At 45.2% G+C, this 21,477-nt stretch overlaps 1 non-coding gene and 2 pseudogenes across 1 annotated transcript; all 3 read right to left on the bottom strand.

Moving 5' to 3' along the window:
• Positions 1–606: 606 nt before the first annotated feature.
• Positions 607–2,938, bottom strand: LOC146721328 (large subunit ribosomal RNA; annotated as a pseudogene).
• A 1,055-nt stretch (positions 2,939–3,993) lies between these two features.
• Positions 3,994–4,148, bottom strand: LOC146721327 (5.8S ribosomal RNA). The gene has a single exon (XR_014925730.1). It is a non-coding gene; the product is annotated as a 5.8S ribosomal RNA (ribosomal RNA).
• Positions 4,149–4,959: 811 nt separating this feature from the next.
• LOC146721326 (small subunit ribosomal RNA) lies at positions 4,960–5,688 on the bottom strand (annotated as a pseudogene; the record flags this gene model as incomplete).
• Positions 5,689–21,477: the final 15,789 nt, after the last annotated feature.

Genomic DNA, 21,477 nt, shown 5'->3' with positions numbered 1-21,477 from the left:
CCAGGTCCGACGGAATACCGACCTCTCAGCATAGGATCCGTTATAATAAGACACTTCCACAAGATATTGGCAAAGAGATTGGCAGCCCTCGACATCTTCGACAGGCGCCAAAAGGGGTTCCGGCCGGTGGACGGGGTATGTGAGAACGTCCCAGAGAACGTTAAGGGAGTCATAGTTACTCCCGCCGTTTACCCGCGCTTGCTTGACTTTCTTCACGTTGACATTCAGAGCACTGGGCAGAAATGACATTGCGTCAAAACCCGCGAGGGCCATCGCAATGCTTTGTTTTAATTAGACAGTCGGATTCCCCTAGTCCGTGCCAGTTCTGAGCTGAGCGTTGAATGGCGGCCGAAGAGGACGACCACGACGGCTCGCGCCGCCACGGAAGCCACGCAGCAAGGAAGATCCGCGGGAGGCCAAGGCACGGGACCGAGCTCGGATCCCGGGACCGGCGCGAGAACGCCGACCGTTCACCTCGCCCAGGCCCGGCACGTCAGCCAGACCCGCTTCCTGACCAAGCCCGACACGCCCCGCTCCTCAGAGCCAATCCTTATTCCGAAGTTACGGATCCAATTTGCCGACTTCCCTTACCTACATTATTCTATCGACTAGAGGCTCTTTACCTTGGAGACCTGCTGCGGATATGGGTACGAACCGGCGCGACACCTCCACGTGGCCCTCTCCTGGATTTTCAAGGTCCGAGGGAAAGATCCGGACACCGCCGCAACTGCGGTGCTCTTCGCGTTCCAAACCCTATCTCCCTGCTAGAGGTTTCCAGGGAACTCGAACGCTTATACAGAAAAGAAAACTCTTCCCGGATCTCCCGACGGCGTCTCCAGGTCATTTTGGGTTACCCCGACGAACACTCTTACGAGGGCCCGAATTGTATGCGGTTCCGCTGCCGGGTTCCGGAATAGGAACCGGATTCCCTTTCGCCCGACGGGCGTGTGTCTTTCGTATAATATTTATTATTATTTCTCGACACTCGAGTATATTGTACGCCGTCATTGACATAGGATTTCTCCTAGGGCTTAGGATCGACTGACTCGTGTGCAACGGCTGTTCACACGAAACCCTTCTCCACGTCAGTCCTCCAGGGCCTCGCTGGAGTATTTGCTACTACCACCAAGATCTGCACCGACGGCGGCTCCAGGCAGGCTCGCGCCCAGACCCTTCTGCGCTCACCGTCGCGACCCTCCTACTCGTCAGGGCTTCGTGACGACGCGAGAGAAGACTAACGCCCGCTCCCGGTTGCCGCCCCACTTGCCGCTGACGGCAGAGTATAGGCTCGACGCTTCAGCGCCATCCATTTTCAGGGCTAGTTGCTTCGGCAGGTGAGTTGTTACACACTCCTCAGCGGATTCCGACTTCCATGGCCACCGTCCTGCTGTCTTAAGCAACCAACGCCTTTCATGGTGTCCCATGAGCGTCGAGTTGGGCGCCTTAACTCTGCGTTTGGTTCTTCCCACAGCGCCAGTTCTGCTTACCAAAAATGGCCCACTTGGCACTCTGATCCGAAGATGCTCGTGGCTTCATTATTCAAGAAAGCCAGAGATCTCACCCATTTAAAGTTTGAGAATAGGTTGAGGTCGTTTCGGCCCCAAGGCCTCTAATCATTCGCTTTACCAGATGAGACTCGCGCGCGTTCCGTGCGGAACGGCCGAGTGCCAGCTATCCTGAGGGAAACTTCGGAGGGAACCAGCTACTAGATGGTTCGATTAGTCTTTTGCCCCTATATCCAGTTCCGACGATCGATTTGCACGTCAGAATCGCTACGGACCTCCATCAGGGTTTCCCCTGACTTCGTCCTGACCAGGCATAGTTCACCATCTTTTGGGTCCCAACGTGTACGCTCTGGGTGCGCCTCTTCTCGCGATGAGAACGAGACGCCCCGGGAGTGCGAGGCCGCATCGCGACGCGGCCCATCCTCCCTAGGTCGACGGCCAGGGCCGACCTTCACTTTCATTACGCCTTTAGGTCTCGCGACAAGTCCCAATGACTCGCGTACATGTTAGACTCCTTGGTCCGTGTTTCAAGACGGGTCCTAAGAGTACCCAAAGCAGTAGCGTCGCCGACCGGTATCGGTCTCCCGCGAGACCGCGGGAGACGTTCGTAGGCCTGTCGAAGGTGTACCGTACTGTAACCAACAGCGGGCCAGGACCGGGGACGGCGCGAAGTCCGTAACCTCCGAGTACCGTGGTGCGCGCTTGCGACGGTCTCGACGCACCGTGAATAGTGCGGCCTGATACCTTGCGCGTACCGCCGAGCAGCCGGCCGGGCGACCGAGGGTTTGTCGCGTGCCGTTTTACCGGCGACGCGACAGACACCGCACCCGGGCCGTAGACCGACACCCAGCGGGTCGCGACGTTCTACTTGGGGAGAAGTGCACGACGACGAGCGCCGGACATCGGCGCACGGTAGCGTGCCCGCGCGCGAGCCGCAAGGACTCCGCGGGACATCGCCGACCGACGCGAAGCCAGCGCCGCTGACGATGAATCTCCCCGTTCGATCTTTTGGGTTTCTTAGGTTTACCCCTAAACGGTTTCACGTACTCTTGAACTCTCTCTTCAAAGTTCTTTTCAACTTTCCCTCACGGTACTTGTTCGCTATCGGTCTCGTGGTCGTATTTAGCCTTAGATGGAGTTTACCACCCACTTAGAGCTGCACTCTCAAGCAACCCGACTCTAAGGAGAGATCCTCCCGAGGCGCGCACCGGTCGCTACGGGCCTGGCACCCTCTACGGGTAAGTGGCCCCATTCAAGATGGACTTGGACGCGACGCGGCACCTCGGGATAAGCGGATCCTCCCAAACACCACATTTCCCTGCGGCGGAACCGCGGGATTCGGTGCTGGGCTCTTTCCTGTTCGCTCGCCGCTACTAAGGAAATCCTGGTTAGTTTCTTTTCCTCCGCTTAATAATATGCTTAAATTCAGCGGGTAATCTCGCCTGCTCTGAGGTCGTCGCATAGTGAGCTTTCGTAGCCGTTTGCCTCCTCCGCGTCGCTCATCGTCGTCTCTCCTCTATAATATATATTATAAGAGGGAGAGAGAGAGAGCGTCGAACGAGAGAGCAGCAGCGGCAGCACACGAAATACGCGAGAAGGCAAATCGCCGGGGCGCTAACCGCACACACACTTGTTGGTGGTAATGGAGACGATATATCGCGGGGTTCGAGATTCTCGGCTCCCCCTTCTCTTTTATATACAAAATTCGGGCGGAATCGATTCGACGAGTACACGACGCGGCGCGCCGGTCCCCTTTTTTCGCTTTACGAAAATTTCGTGGACTCGGACACGCGGTCGGCTCGCGATTCAAAACCCTTCTCCGTAAAGAGGTAAAGGATTACGAATGCTCTCTCCGCCGGACGACGACGCGCCGTATATTTCTCCGTAATACCGTTATGTGTGCGGGCAAGGGCGCCTCGGCATAAGACGCGCGAGCGCTATCGTACCGAGAGACGCGGCACAGAGTGCGAGAGCAGTCCGGTCAGTCTGTGTGATGTACGGAGAGGAGAGACGGTGAGACAAGCGCTACCTACTTTCGGGAGACAACGACGCACGCGCCGCTCTAGCGAAAGCGGTGCCATTTACCGTCCTGACCCTTTTATTGGCCGTTTGTTGCTCCCTTCGCGCGCGCTCTTACTCTCATCCCATTTTTCCTCGGCTCTCGCGTACACACACGACTTGGATACACAAACACGCTTCCCCTCTTAATTCGCGCAGCATTCTCTGGGCGCGCGTTCGCCAACGTTTTACACGCTTGTGCGCTTCTCCTCCTCATTATTATTATTTCGGTGTGTCATTTCAGACGACGCCAGGATTTGCACCGCGGCCGGTCGGCGCGGCACAGACACCTCGGGCGAACGTCCAACGATTGCTCGTACGCCCATTGTAAGCGTTGCACAGGGCACAGGCGACGCGCGCGCCATTCTCTGGTCGCCCGCGTCGTGGAAGTGCGCGCTTTTCGGACGCAAGCAGTTTAGGGGTACTAAAACGACCCTCAGCCAGGCGTGGTCCGGGAATTGTATCCGTGGACCGCAATGTGCGTTCGAAATGTCGATGTTCATGTGTCCTGCAGTTCACAAGTTGACGCGCAATTAGCTGCGTTCTTCATCGACCCACGAGCCAAGTGATCCACCGTTCAGGGTAATCGTTCGAAATTTTTGCGTTCGCGAAGAAACGCGCTTCTCGTTCAACCATCGTGGTCTCTTCTCTCGGACGAGAAAGAGAGAATAATCGTGGTGGCTCTTCGATCAGCCTGTCCGCGCGCGTCCGAGGACGCGCGCGGACCGCCGCCTCCCGCCAGGGAAGGCTACGGCACAAAGATAGAGTTGTGTGTTTCTCGTTCGGAGCGTCTCTCCCGCAACGGGAGAGCCGGGGCGGAAGCTCTTTGAAGAAACCGTCGGACCGACACAGTTGACAGATTGGTCGAAATATCATCGATCCCTTCTCTGTGTTATATATATATATTATAATAATATATGGGGGTCCTCTCGCTCGGCACTCGCGGTCGCACACCGTGTGTTCTCGGCACGCTGACCGCTGCCCCGCGACAACGGGGAGGGCGCGCGTCGACGAACGTCGTGGGTGCTGCACACACGCGTGCGCGGGCATAGGTTACCACCGGTTCGCGCTCAACGCCGAATCGACGCTCTGTGTGTGTGTGTGGCCGGAGAATGGCACACACACGAGCGTGATCGCGAAGCGTCTCGCTCCGAATCGTCGTCGAACACCGCCGGGCGCGCTGCTCTGCTTGCCGACTACTTTCGGTCAGAGAGGCGCGACGGCGTCCGTCGTTATATCAAAACACAACAACAAATTCCGTCAAATCCGTTATTTTCTTTTTCTCTGAGAGCGCCTTTTCAGCGCGTCCATTCAGTCGCCGACTGCTGCGAGCGCGCGTCTCTCCCAAAAGAGAGGACTCTCGACGCAGAGCAGGACCTCCGGAACGTTAATGATCCTTCCGCAGGTTCACCTACGGAAACCTTGTTACGACTTTTACTTCCGCTAAAGGATCAAGTTTGGTCATCTTCCCGGCAACATCGGCAATGCCGAGACATTGCCGCGCACCAGTCCGAAGACCTCACTAAAGCATTCAATCGGTAATAGCGACGGGCGGTGTGTACAAAGGGCAGGGACGTAATCAACGCGAGCTTATGACTCGCGCTTACTGGGAATTCCTCGTTCATGGGGAACAATTGCAAGCCCCAATCCCTAGCACGAAGGAGGTTCAGCGGGTTACCCGGGCCTTTCGGCCGGGGAACACACGCTGATTCCTTCAGTGTGGCGCGCGTGCGGCCCAGAACATCTAAGGGCATCACAGACCTGTTATTGCTCAATCTCGTGCGGCTAGAAGCCGCCTGTCCCTCTAAGAAGATTTGTTTGTACGTTGGTAGTAAAAACCCGCCAGCCGAAGCCGGGGGCCTTCGCCATACCATAAGGTACGCCTATTTAGCAGGCTAGAGTCTCGTTCGTTATCGGAATTAACCAGACAAATCGCTCCACCAACTAAGAACGGCCATGCACCACCACCCACCGAATCAAGAAAGAGCTATCAATCTGTCAATCCTTCCGGTGTCTGGGCCTGGTGAGGTTTCCCGTGTTGAGTCAAATTAAGCCGCAGGCTCCACTCCTGGTGGTGCCCTTCCGTCAATTCCTTTAAGTTTCAGCTTTGCAACCATACTTCCCCCGGAACCCAAAAGCTTTGGTTTCCCGGAAGCTGCCCGCCGAGTCATCGGAGGAACTTCGGCGGATCGCTAGCTGGCATCGTTTATGGTTAGAACTAGGGCGGTATCTGATCGCCTTCGAACCTCTAACTTTCGTTCTTGATTAATGAATGAGGGAGAGAATGAGAGCGTTGCGGAAGTGAGTGAGATAGCGTGTATGAGAGTAATTTGTGCGAGACTCCGTAAATTCCTGTTTACGGAGACGAACAAAATTTCAAAGAGTGCGAGTGAGAAAATACTGGACATTGTGGGAGAATATGAGGAACAGATGATGAAAATGTTGTGCAAAAATGAGAGAATACAGGGGAAACTGGATGAGTGTATGCATCGAGCGAGTCGGGATTAAGCCTACGGCGGAAGTGGAATGAGCTATGCGAGCGTGAGTGCGAAAAATGTTGAAAAGAGCGTGATTGAAAAGGTACAGGAAGTGAATGTGAAAACAAGTGAAAACGAAAGAGAAGAGTTATGCGGTAATAGTGAGAGCGGATGATGCAAGTGCGAATGTGACAAGTGAGGAAGTAAAGGAGAGAATGATGAAGCATGTGAGCAAGTCACTGAATGTGCGTGTGAAAGCGGTGAGGAAAGTGAGGAATGGAGGTGTAGCGATTGAGACGATGAGCGAGAGTGAGTTGAAAAGAATAAGAGAGTGTGGTCAGTTTAAGAATGCTGGCCTAAAGGTTGAGCTGCCTCGCAAGATAGGCCCAAAGATCATCTTGTACGATGTGCCGAATGATATGGCGAGTGAAGTGTTAATGAGAGAAATGTATGAGAGGAGCTTGAAAGGGCGAGTGGATGAGAGAGTATTTATGGAACGTGTGCGTGTTGTGAGTAGGAATGCGAAGAAAGATGCAACCTGCGGAAATGTGATATTAGAAGTTACGAGTGCAATAAGAAATGTGCTCTGTAGTGACGGACAAGTGTTTGTGCATTGGAAGGCCTTTAGGGTGAAAGAGTTTTTCAGTGTGCTGAGGTGCCACAAGTGCTTCGCATTTGGGCACATGATGCGGCAATGCACCGAAAAGGAAAGACTGTGCCAAAAATGTGGATGTGTAGGACACATGATGAGAGATTGTAAAAAGGAAAGTGTGTGTAGAAACTGTAAGCTGAAAGGGAGCAAATGTGATCACTCGGTTCTGTCCGAAGTGTGTCCGGAATACGTGAGAGCGTTAGAGAGAGAGAAAGCGAGAATAAATGACGAATGAATGGTGCGTGAATGTGGTGCAGTATAACTGCCAGAGAGCGTATGCAATTATGTGTGAGCTGGGTGAGATGATGCGCGAACGTCGAGTGAGTGTAGCACTGCTGCAAGAACCGTATGAAAGGCATGGACATGTGGTGGGCTTGCCCATAGGTATGGATGTGATTGTGTGCGAAAGTGGGACGGTGAAAGCAGCAGTGGTGGTAAATGACTCTAGGTTAGACGTGATGTGCGTGAGAGAGTGTACGAATAAGCTTGGAGTGAGTGTGTGGTTGAAGGGGGACTTTGGCGAAATGTATGTGGTGTCCATGTATTGCCAGTATGGTAAGTGTATCGAGCCGTACTTGGCGTACATGGACAGAGTATGTGAGACGGCCGGGAGAAAGCGTCTGCTGATAGGTATGGATGCGAATGCCGTCTCTCCCTTGTGGTATAGCAAGGGTGGAGGCAGCAGAGAGAGTGAAGCGCGTGGTAGAGTGATTGAGGAATGGATGATTGCGAGCGGGATGAATGTTGTTGAATGAGCCAAGCGAGTTATACTCGTTCAGCGGGCCGAATGAGGAGAGTGACATCGATGTCACTTTCGTGAACGGCGTGAATGGAGGGTGCCGGTATGAGTGGGAAGTAAAGCCGACTGGGGAGAGAGTGACCATAACGTATTGTTAATACGGATGGTACACAGAGAGAATGTAAATACGAATGAGGGCATGCGTAGATGGGTGTGCAAGGACGTAGACTGGGAAGGATATATGTGTGATATGCGAGAGAGTGCGTTAGAGAATGCAGCGAGCGCCATAGACGAAGCGGATGCGCAGAGCTGTGTAGAGCGAATGATGAAATGGATCCATAGTGCGAATGATCGATGGATGAAGAGGGTAAACCTGTGTATGCTAGGAAGCTTGTGTGGTGGACGGATGAGCTTGAGAAACTGAAGAAGGCTGTAGGAAAAAGCAGACGTGCCTACCAGCGTGCGAGAAAGAGGAATGGAAGCAGAGTGGAAGAAAGAATGAATGAATATAAGTATGTTTTGCGGGAGTATGAGGAGGAAATGCGAAGAGTGAAAGAGGAAAATTGGAAGCGATTTGTGTGCGTAACTGGGAAGAGGGATCCATGGAGCGATGTATATAAGGTGTGCATGGGAAAGCGTGATAGGGTAAGATTAAGTGGCATAAAAGTGGATGATAGAGTGAAGAGTACATGGAAAGAAAGCGCGGATGAGCTAATGAAGAGATTCTTCCCGGCAGCAAGGACGAACGTGGCTATAGACGCCAGGGGAGACGTGAGGGAGGAAGAAAAGCAGTTTGAATGGAGCGAAGTGGATGTGGCAGTGAGATCGATGAAAGTGGGTAAGGCACCTGGTATGGATGGTGTGAGTGCTGAGATGTTGCGAGCGATTTGGCGTGCTGTCCCGGTATGGATGAAAAGAATGTATGATGTATGTCTGAATACAGCGTGTTTCCCCCCGGCGTGGAAGACTGCGCGGGTGGTAGTGTTATTGAAGTCTCCCAATAAACCTAGGTCGGACCCTGGGTCTTATAGGCCCATTTGACTGCTGTCCGTGCTGGGGAAAGTGTTGGAGCGAATGATGGTTGGAAGACTCGAGCGAACGATGGGTGGAAGAATGTGTGACGCCCAGTACGGATTCGTAAGGAATCGGTCGACCGAGGATGCATGGAATCGAGTGCATGACTGGGTGAATGGGTCGGAGAGAAAGTATGTGTTAGGAGTGTTCGTGGACTTCAAAGGAGCGTTTGATAACCTAGAGTGGGAATGTGTGATCGAGAAATTGCGTGAGGTTGAATGTGAAAAAATTGAATTATGGAAGAGCTATTTTAGCGGCAGGCGTGTATGCATGATGGGTGCGTGTGACACAGTGTGGAAAGACGTAAAGCGTGGCTGCCCGCAGGGCTCCATCTGTGATCCATTTATATGGAACCTAATGATGGATGAACTGTTGTGGCGGCTGCGTGAGAGTGAATGTAAAGTGGTTGCGTACGCGGATGACTTGTTGTTGGTCGTGGAAGGACAGAGCCGAGCGGAGTTGGATAGAAAAGGTACTAAGTGGATGAGAATGGTGTACGAATGGGGAGTGAAAGTAGGTGTGAGTGTGTCTGAGAACAAGACTGTGATGATGTTGATGAAAGGTAGTATGGCTGGGACGAGGCCTCCCAATGTACGAGTGAATGATAGATGCGTGAGGTATGCGAGGAGCGTGAAATATCTGGGTGTTTGTGTGAGTAAAAGGATGAACTACAAGTTGCATCTGGAGTGTCTGAGAAAGAAATGTATGAATGTGGTGGGAAAATTAAGACGCGTGTTGAGAAGTGAGTGGGGTTTGCGAATGAAAGCTGTGACTGTGTTGTATAAAGATCTGTTCATGTCGTGTGTGATGTATGGAGCGAGTGTATGGTATGGAGTGATGAGATTTGAATATGCGAGGGAGCTCATAAATAGGTGCCAGCGAGTGGTGTTGAGTGCGTGTCTGAATGTATGTAGAACGGTCTCCACGGCGGCCATGCAAGTCCTTATGGGTGGCTTGCCGTGGGACCTGGAGTGCGTGAGAAGAAGAGTGTTGTATAAGGTGAGAAAGGGAATTAGTATGAGTGAGTATGATGTAGTGAATGATAGTGACTTGCGTGAGAGAGGTGTGGAAGGATGTATGGAATTGGTGAGTGAAAGGCTGTATGAGATGTGGCAGAATAGATGGAATAAGTGCGAGAAAGGAAGAGTGACGTATGAATTTATAAAGAATGTAAGGTTCGCGGGTGAGTGCCGAGAGTTTGAGCCTAGCTTGAGCCTGGGCTATATCCTGACAGGGCATGGAAGTTTGAATGAATTCCTGTATAAGCGTTGTCTGTCTGAGAGTGAGAGCTGTGCATGCGGAGCGGAGAGAGAGAATTAAAAGCATGTGTTGGTTGAGTGTCCAATGTATGGTGATGTGAGGAACCTGAGTGAGTGGGGTGTGATTGTGCGAGAGAATGGCAGTGTGGATGTGAGTCGCATGTTGGAATGTAAGGAAAGGTATGAAAGTGTTGGTGTGTATGCGAAGATTGTATTTCAGAGAAGGAGGGCGATGCTGAAAGGAGGATAAGAGAAGCCGATGTTCCCGAGGAACATAGGCCGACAACTGCCTGGGAGGTGTAGGCCTCCGAAAGCTGGGAGTGGTCTCGGCCACGAAGATCCAACCAGTGATCTTGACTGGTACCACGGGAGTCGGGTTGCCCAGGGGGATTCGTCCCTCGTCCCGGCAATTGAGGTCGGACTCGTGGGGGTAGTGGTTGAAGCCGCATGCTGGTTAGGGGCTCTCGGGCCTCGACGGGTGAGCAGCGTATCTGCTCGGGCACCAGTCCTGCACAGCTGGTAGAGCGTTGGACAGGCGCTCGCCCCAACCGGTGGGTTGCCGAAGAGTCCTACAAACTCGGAGGCGCTACTGGTAGTTCCTGGCCTGCTGGAACGAGCTGATTGGGCTTATCCCAATTCCGCACCCATGGGGGTCGTGTGATTAAGCTCTCTGAGCAGGTACCGCACGTTAAATCAACCACGGACATCTGTTCCTATCTACTTTCCCAGGAGGCTATTGACGATTCGACAGTAGTACGGGCATGACGCACCCGGGGCCCATAGGTCCCTTTCAAGCCAGGATGGGAGGCATCGTGTCTGGGGCTGCATGGCCGCGGGGAGGATTAATTTGCGCGACCGCAAACGATCCCCCAGGGGCACCTGGCGCAACCTCTGTGGTATATAAGTCGCCTTACCCAGGTGATGGAAACTCTGCCTGAGTGGACATTTTTTTTCCTGCCATATCCCAGGCAGTGGTCGGCCTATGTTCCTCGGGAACATCGGCTTCTCTTATCCTCCTTTCAGCATCGCCCTCCTTCTCTGAAAAACAATCTTCGCATACACACCAACACTTTCATACCTTTCCTTACATTCCAACATGCGACTCACACCCACACTGCCATTCTCTCGCACACTCACCCCCCATTCACTCAGGTTCCTCACATCACCATACATTGGACACTCAACCAACACATGCTTTTAATTCTCTCTCTCCGCTCCGCATGCACAGCTCTCACTCTCAGACAGACCACGCTTATACAGGAATTCATTCAAACTTCTATGCCCTGTCAGGATATAGCCCAGGCTCAAGCTAGGCTCGAACTCTCGGCACTCACCCGCGAACCTTACATTCTTTATAAATTCATACGTCACTCTTTCTTTCTCGCACTTATTCCATCTATTCTGCCACATCTCATACAGCCTTTCACTCACCAATTCCATACATCCTTCCACACCTCTCTCACGCAAGTCACTATCATTCACTACATCATACTCACTCATACTAATTCCCTTTCTCACCTTATACAACACTCCTCTTCTCACGCACACCAGGTCCCACGGCAAGCCAACCATAAGGACTTGCATGGCCGCCGTGGAGACCGTTCTACATACATTTAGACACGCACTCAACACCACTCGCTGGCACCTATTAATGAGCTCCCTCGCATATTCAAATCTCATCACTCCATACCATACACTCGCTCCATACATCACACACGACATGAACAGACCTTTATACAACACAATCACAGCTTTCTTTCGCAAACCCCACTCACTTCTCAACACGCGTCTTAATTTTCCCACCACATTCATACATTTCTTTCTCAGACACTCCAGATGCAACCTGTAGTTCATCCTTTTACTCACACAAACACCCAGATATTTTACGCTCCTCGCATACCTCCCGCATCTATCATTCACTCGTACATTGGGAGGCCTCGTCCCAGCCATACTACCTTTCATCAACATCATCACAATCTTGTTCTCAGACACACTCACACCTACTTTCACTCCCCATTCGTACACCATTCTCATCCACTTAGTACCCTTTCTCTCCAACTCCGCTCGGCTCTGTCCTTCCACGACCAACAACAAGTCATCCGCGTACGCAACCACTATACATTCACTCTCACGCAGCCGCCACAACAGTTCATCCATCATTAGGTTCCATATAAATGGATCACAGATGGAGCCCTGCGGGCAGCCACGCTTTACGTCTTTCCACACTGTGTCACACGCACCCATCATGCATACACGCCTGCCGCTAAAATAGCTCTTCCATAATTCAATTTCTTCACATTCAACCTCACGCAATTTCTCGATCACACATTCCCACTCTAGGTTATCAAACGCTCCTTTGAAGTCCACGAACACTCCTAACACATACTTTCTCTCCGACCCATTCACCCAGTCATGCACTCGATTCCATGCATCCTCGGTCGACCGATTCCTTACGAATCCGTACTGGGCGTCACACATTCTTCCACCCATCGTTCGCTCGAGTCTTCCAACCATCATTCGCTCCAACACTTTCTCCAGCACGGACAGCAGTCAAATGGGCCTATAAGACCCAGGGTCCGACCTAGGTTTATCGGGAGACTTCAATAACACTACTACCCGCGCAGTCTTCCACGCCGGGGGGAAACACGCTGTAATCAGACATACATCATACATTCTTTTCATCCATACCGGGACAGCACGCCAAATCGCTCGCAACATCTCAGCACTCACACCATCCATACCAGGTGCCTTACCCACTTTCATCGATCTCACTGCCACACCCACTTCGCTCCATTCAAACTGCTTTTCTTCCTCCCTCACGTCTCCCCTGGCGTCTATCGCCACGTTCGTCCTTGCTGCCGGAAAGAATCTCTTCATTAGCTCATCCGCGCTTTCTTTCCATGTACTCGTCACTCTATCACCCACTTTTATGCCACTTAATCTTACCCTATCACGCTTTCCCATGCACACCTTGTATACATCGCTCCATGGATCCCTCTTCCCAGTCACGCACACAAATCGCTTCCAATTTTCCTCTTTCACTCTTCGCATTTCCTCTTTATAATCCCGCAAAACATACTTATATTCATTCATTCTTTCTTCCACTCTGCTTCCATTCCTCTTTCTCGCACGCTGGTAGGCACGTCTGCTCCTTCCTACAGCCTTCTTCAGTTTCTCAAGCTCATCCGTCCACCACACAAGCTTCCTAGCATACACAGGTTTACACCTCTTCATCCATCGATCATTCGCACTATGGATCCATTTCATCATTCGCAAAAACTCCTACACAGCTCTGGCGCATACACTACCCTAATCTCATATGGCGCATACATGCTAGCATTACCTCTAGCCGAATCGCTCTGCATCGAGATTATCACACAAGATATTCCGTTCTGTACTAGACTAATTGAAATGTCTAACGTCCTTGAGCAAAAAAAAACACAGAAACTCAAATACTCATCCGCTCATTCTGTAACAATCTAATACATCGTCAATCTACTGTGTACCATACCGTATTAACAATACGAAATTTAATGGTCACAAATCACTCCTTAAAAAGACGAGGAAGGTGACGGGGCTTCATACTATACCCACTCATACGCGGCACCCATCCAAATTCACTACCGAAGCGACGGCGCTACGAAAGTGACATCGATGTACACTCATCCCGATAAATCGGCCTCGCTGAACGAGTAAAACTCAATCTTGGCTCATTCAAAACATTCAATAAACTACAAACAGCTCGCAATCATCGCTATTCACCCAATCACAATCTGAACGGACAAAAACGCGCAATTCCAACCTCTCTCTGTGCCTCCACCCATTGCTATACCACAAGGGAGAGCCGGCATTCGACATCGTCAATACCTATCAAGTACAGACCGTCAAAATTTCTTACTAAACCGGTAAGCCGACTCTCACATACTCTAAAAGTCCACACTAGTCGACCAAGTGCTTGCCGATACACTTACCATACATGCAAATACATGACACAGCACATAACAGTTCGCCAAGTCCCCGCATTTAAGACCAACACACGGATCACTCCGAGCTTTATAGTAAACGTACACTCTCATACAGGAGAGGGGGGACAACGTACATCGAAACGTCTAACACATACAGTTGCGATTTGACCACCACTGGCTGTTCTTTACAATCAGTCACCACTCTTGCGCACACGCAAGCACATCCATACCTATGTGAGGCAAGCACACTCCTGAAACGCGCGAGGAAAACAAGGCGCCCAATAGAAGAAAACCTCCCCAAGGAGAAAAAAACGCCCACACTCCACTGCCTTTCATACGGTTCATTGCAGCAGTGCTGACATTCACTCGACGTTTCGGCGCATCATCTCAACCAGATCACACATACCCGCATACGCTCTCTGCATGTTGATACTGCACCCATTTCACGGCACCATTCAATACATCGTAACATTTATTCCGCAAAAGTCTGCTTTCGCGCTGATTTCGTACCAACGCTACGTGTGCACGGTCCATATTTCTCAGTGACCTACTTGCGGACAGAACTCGAGTATCCATTTGCTTTCTCATTTCTGCGTACCTTACTTATTAAGACACAACACGATTAAATCCTTTTTAGCAATCCTCATCTGTGTCCTACAGCATCGGACAGCATTGTTGTGCCAGCTTGTCTTTCCTTACCTTCGGTTGCGCATCTGCGCAATGCATCATGTGGGCGCGTGAGATGGGGTAGATATTAATAAAATGTATAAGGCCTTTAAAAAAAAAAAACCAATGGTTGAAAGAAAATAATCCTCATTACTCAAAAAATTCGTCTTCCAGCGTCATCTGATGATCTATTAAAGGATAAGTTGCAGGAAAACAGAATATAGGATTGTCGATGAGGAAAGCGACAATGACGAAATAAATGAGGTGGTTGAGGAATTACCAGCATTGAATTTGTACAATGTACAGCAAAACAAAAATAATGATGATCAAACCGTTTTAAAACGTACGGCTTTTCTCACACAAATCACTGAACATTCGGATATTAACGATCAGTATACAATATACCCAATACACGCGAAAAGAATCGATAACGAATCTGCATTGAAGCTTTATCAAATGGTGAAAATTGAAGATTTTCCAATGGATAATCGTTATAAATATCTGGATGTCATGTGTTTCCCTGATTATATCCTGATGGTGTCAATGGACAACGAGAAGATAGAAACTTTGCATTGCCGGAATATTTATTTATTAGAACACGATTGATGTCGAACATAGTAGATTCAGGTTGAATCTGCAGTATCTGTTCTTCCTTCTCAATGATGCTAACTACCGGACAGTTGAAAAGTGGTATCTATTATACGATGATGGTTACTAACCCACGAGAGAGATACACTGCTGGTAGATACTTGAACGAATTGAAAGGTTACGAATTAGAATCGAATTTAATGAGTATTTTCGCAAATTGAGAAATACGGATCAATTTTGGCGACAACCCGTCCAATAATGTAAAATGCATGACTTTGCATTACGGTCCAGCGACGTGGTTTTTGACTTTGAGTCCTAGTGAATGGAAATGGTCCGATTTGGGTGAATATTTACGAGATATGAATCCCGATAAAGAGAAGTTAGGCATCAACGAACTAATCGCATACGATCCTGTAAGTACTTCTAGATTCATGTGCATAAATTCAAAGCCCATGATGATTTTATTGTTCGTCCGATAATCCTATAGGAAGGTTATTCATTACTTCTGGCGACTGGAATATCAACGTAGAAGTATCCAGCACATGCATTGTATAATTTGGATAAAAGATGCTCCAGTATTAGGAAAATCGCCCGGATGAAGAAGTTGCTACGTTTTATTCAAAAGTACGTAACGTGTGAAATTCCAGATGAAAATGTTTTCGCCAACGTTGTACGATACGGTAATAAGTGATCAGAATCATAAACATAACTCGTATTGCATGCGTACGAAAAAAACGGAAACTACTATATACAGAAAGTGTCGGTTCGATTTTCCTCGGCCAGTTACTGAGGAATTTCGTTTTAAGAGACGTTATCACTTCGATAGTCGGTAGAAAAAATTTACGCAGGTAAGAGCAGATTTGTACGATTCTTCCTCGCAAGGAGTCGGAAAGGTTTATAAATGATTATAATCCGTCTATCAAATTAGCCTGGAAGGAAATATGGACATACAATTTATTAGAGAAAAATCAGAGTTTTTTAAACTCATATTTAACAAAATACACGACAAAGTCGGAAAAATGCAATACAGACTTTGAAGTGATAGATTCGAATAAGTCCTTGGCATCGAAACTGTGGAATTTTGCAATGCGTTCATTAAATAACCAGAGAATGCGGTGCTTTAGAAGCTGCGGATACACTATTAGGGAATCCCTTGTACGGTACGGATAATGATACCATGGTCAAATGGATCGATGTTAATGAGGTGAGAAATAGAAAAGTTAAAACATTTAATGAAATTTAAGCTCTTGATGAAAATTCTACAAATATTTACTGTTCGTCACTCATCGATGATTACTATCCAAATAGACCTCAGGAATTAGAATCATTGAATTTGTACGATTTTGCCAGATTCTGGGAAATTACGAAACAGATGTCAAATAATGACGAAGTCAAGTGTTACAAACTGGCATCGGGTTTATTTTTAAAAAAACGAAAAAAAGGGTTATTTAATTAACCATTATCGATTTAATATAAAAACTAAGCCCGAAAAATACTTTTACTCGCTGCTTCTTCTGTTCAAACCATGGAGAGATTTGAGTAAACTCAAAGGTACATTCGAGACTTACACGGATGCCTTTAAGAATTCAGAGTCTGTTTTAACGAAAGTAATGAAATATCACGAAAGGCTCGAAGAAATACAGAAAGCTTTTGAGAACGTTGCTGAATTAATCGAGAAGCGCGAAAATGATCTGAAAACAGCAGACAGAGACAAATCCGATGACGATGAACTGGATTGTAATCCGATAGAAGCTGACGACGCGATGAAAGATCTGGAAGATTTTGGTAAGATTGACGACCCGATTGATTTATCGCAAATGATGTCGCAATTGAACAAAGACCAGAAAAGAGTCTTTGATGGAGTATGCCAAGTTTTACAAGATAAGAATCAGATTCTGCGACTGTACGTAAGTGGCGAGGGTGGTACAGGGAAAAGTTTTCTAATTGAAACGATTAAACATTGGATCAGAATAAATTTGGAAAAAACGACTGCCATATCTGCTCCCACGGGTATCGCAGCATTCAATATCGATGGCTTGACAATCCATAGAATGTTTCAACTACCGGTTAGTCATGAATCTACACCAAAATATACGCAATTGTCAGACATGGTCTTGAAAACTTTGAGAGACAAATTAAAGAATGTCGAATTATTTATAATCGAAGGAATTACATGTAACAATGCAATGATGGATTTAGGAACGACTGTATTCAGTGATGGTCAAGCCTATGTAGGTTTGTCACGAGTAAGTAAATTGGAAGGCCTACATTTGATAAATTTCAATCCAGCATCAGTTAAAGCAAACTCGAGAGCCATTGTAGAATATAATCGACTGAGATCTATATTCAAATCTGAACTGCCACAAATCAATCCGTCCGAGAAAAAGGTTGTGAAAATGTACGATCGTCGATGGGCTATCCCTAATATCATTGATGATGTGCAGAATTATGATTGTGAGGAACCAGAAAGTATAGTTACGTGGAAAATATATGGCCTTTGCAATAACGATGCTGTTTCGTGTTACGCTAATGTAATATTACAATGTGCGTTTCATTGCGTACGTATTAGGCAACAAATACTGAAAAATAAAGCATTGAATGCATTGACTGATGCTATCTGCGCGTATGGTGAACGTAAATATTGCAACATTCAAGCGGTTAGAAGATCTGTCGGAAAACGCTTCGAAGAACGAACATAACAAGATGTTTCGGAATTTTTTTACGGCTCTAATGTCGACGTATTCCGACATCAATGATGTATTAAAACTCGAATTAAAGCACGTAACATGTTGCTCGAATGTCAAATGTAATTACAATGTAACTAAGCTGGAAAGCAGTAGTTTGTTAATATTACCTATACATTCGACATTAAAAAGGAAAAAAGGTGTCATTCTACAAAGTTTGATTAATGTAGAATTTTCTAAATGGGAAACGATAAACGGCAATTGTAACGAATGTAAGGGCACCGTGTTGAAAAAGAAAACCGTAATCGAATCAACTTTATTCGTCGTAGTAATACAGCTCAATTTATATACTTTTGTAAACGGTTGCTTCTAAAAAAATTATCAACAATTGGATTAACGCCGTGCCGACGAGTAATATCACGATTAATAAAAAAAGTACAAGGTAATAAGCGCTATATTTCACGAAGGTGAAGAAATAAATCGTGGTCACTACACGTGTATGTTGAGAGCTGACACAAAATCGGAATGGTATTACTCTAATGATATGGAAGTGTTCAAGAAAAAATGACCCAAAGGAGCACAAGGGGCATACATATTGTTCTTAGAACAGATTAAATAATGGCGCTGTATATAGGCTGCCGTAAACGCTACATTAAAACATCAACTGTTCTAGCGCTGTATAAAAGTTGCCGTAAGCGCCAAAATAAAATATCGGCTGCTCTGGCGCTTTATAAAAGCTGCTGTAAGCGCTGCATTAAAACGAGTGCAATAAGTTTCTAATTTGACCTAGGCTTCATGACATTTCAAAAAGTATCATCAAGAAAAAAATATCAGACAGAAATATGTATGTCGTGTTAAAATCGGAGAGACGAAGAAAAATATATGGTTGCGTTCTCACGAGAATGGGCGATGGAGGGGCCCATTCTTTATTTTCAATATTCATACAAGAATATAAATTCATTCTGTTGCAATTGAAATAAATGTGCAATGTATCGTTAAAAGTTATTACAATTATACAAACATTTACATATATGATTAAATAAAATATATATGTATACTATAATATAATTATATATTTTATATATGTACATATATACCATATATTTCAATTATTTTGAACTGTATTGCATAAATTGTTACTTATACAAAGTTATGTGATAAGAATCGAAAATACATATATTTGTAATACTTGAATTACTAAAAAGCTGCTCTATATATCTGTACTTTAAAAAGTAAGTGATATCCTAAAAAAATCATAAAAATGAAAAGGTCAGGCCATGTTCAAAAGAAGGTACTCAAAAATTTAAACGATCTAATAATAAATTATCACGAAAAGTAACTGATATGTTATTCAAGGTGCCAGTTCAAAGTGAACATACGTAAAGTGTATATTATCTAAATTTAGTAATAATATATTACCATGAAAAGTAACTGTGATATTTTATTCAAGGTGCAAGTTCACATTGAATATACATACATATAAGTAAAACTGATTACAATTTGATTCTAGAAAATAAGTGCGATATGTTATTCTTAGTGCACAAAATATAATAGTCGTTTATAGAGATTTGATTTGAAATTCATACTAGCCCGTACAATGAAAAATAATTGCTCGTAATTCCAGAGTACCAATTTGTTAATGACTCAGAAAAATAACATGGCGGCCTGCTCTCAAAAACTTTCGATGGGTAGAATAAATAATTGAAATAAGAGTTGTGAAAATTGTATAAATTAAAAACCTCCAATCTTTCTTTAGTAAAACGGTAAGTAAAACGGTAGTAAACGGGTGTATATTAAGTAAAATTTATAAATGTACAGTTCTCAGGTCAACTACAATAAAGTTATACGCTTAAAAAGTTTACTGATTATTTGTCGTAATATACAATAAAAAATTACATATTAATTATTCAAGATACAAGTGAGAAATAAATATCATTAAAATATACAAAAAAAATTTATCAATTTGACTCTGAAAAGTAAGTGACATGGTTCTCAAAGTGCAAGGTTTCATTTGACTTACAATTTTCTTCAGAAACACAGAAGAAAAAGGTATTTGTATATAGTTTTGTATATTCACTTTGTTGTGTGTAGAGCTTTTAAAAATACGTTGAATCCTTATTCTAATCTAATCTTCTTCTAATGTAATACTTTTCGTATCTCAAATGTTGTAGTAATTATTCTGTAAGAGCTTTGACATTATTTCTAAATGGACATCGAGAAACATCATAGTTTTTTGAGAGCAGGCCGCCATGTTATTTTTCTGAGTCATTAACAAATTGGTACTCTGGAATTACGAGCAATTATTTTTCATTGTACGGGCTAGTATGAATTTCAAATCAAATCTCTATAAACGACTATTATATTTTGTGCACTAAGAATAACATATCGCACTTATTTTCTAGAATCAAATTGTAATCAGTTTTACTTATATGTATGTATATTCAATGTGAACTTGCACCTTGAATAAAATATCACAGTTACTTTTCATGGTAATATATTATTACTAAATTTAGATAATATACACTTTACGTATGTTCACTTTGAACTGGCACCTTGAATAACATATCAGTTACTTTTCGTGATAATTTATTATTAGATCGTTTAAATTTTTGAGTACCTTCTTTTGAACATGGCCTGACCTTTTCATTTTATGATTTTTTTAGGATATAATTGTATGTTATTTAATGTTTATTATTCGTACACTATTGTTTTCATCATTATATAACAAAATATATCTTTTGATGATTAATAGAGAGAGATTTATGTCGATAATAATATATTTGTTATTTTGTCGCCAAAACTACCCAATCTACGAAAATCATTGTGATATAAAGGTTGTTATAGCGACAGTCATAAAATATACCTATATATCGTTGAAATATTGGAAATTAATTTTTTTGTCGCCAAAACTACTTTGTCGCCAAAACTACCAATTATTGCAATGTAAAGGCTGTTATGGCGACAGTCATGAACATCTGCCTATATATATATCTGCCTATTAACAAAGTACAGAAATTAACGCGGAAAGCTATTATATATTTATTAATGCTTTTAAATGACTATTTATGTATATATTCGAATTGCTTGCTTATTCGATGAATGATAGCAAAAGAAGTATTTTTTGGATGTATTGTATATATTATATGTCAATTGGCTATTTTAACGACATCCCAAAAGAGATATACTTTTTTGCTATCATTCATCAAATAAGTAAGCAATTCAAATATAACGTCCATACATTTGCATTTCATAAATCCAAGAATTTATCTAAAAAAGTTGTCTATTCATTTACAGCAGTATTATTATGTAAGACGGTACACATAAATATAAACTTTAAAGTATAAATTATATACAATATAATATTGATATTAATACAGAATTATTTTTTTTATTTCCAAATATATTCCAAGATATAACTTCAAGAATCTCTGAAAAAAAATTCATGAGCGTTGATAATTTCATTACAGAACGTAAGATTCTATTAGCAGAGACTATAATATTAAGCTCTCGCATAAAAGATTTTCATGATTTGTAATGTATTTTTTCTTGATATCGGTGAAACTTAGATCTGTGGTTTGCCCATTATTATTCACTAATTGTTATCTTCTGCTAAAATAAAAATAAATAAGATATAATATTAATAAGCAGCGTGACATGAAAATATTCTTTGTGTGTACTGCAATCTTACCTTTAACTGTTATCATAATAATTCAGGCTTCCTTTAGGTTTAACAAACAGATGGATAAGTGAAAAAAATTTATATGGTAATTGCACCATATTTATCCCATTACTTATACATTGTGCACACTA

The sequence above is a fragment of the Nylanderia fulva genome, unplaced genomic scaffold, assembly GCF_048542155.1.
Source record: "Nylanderia fulva isolate GAGA-0341 unplaced genomic scaffold, ASM4854215v1 Scaffold50, whole genome shotgun sequence".
Taxonomy (NCBI): Eukaryota; Metazoa; Arthropoda; class Insecta; order Hymenoptera; family Formicidae; genus Nylanderia; species Nylanderia fulva.
This window is presented reverse-complemented; position numbering and strand designations above follow the sequence as displayed.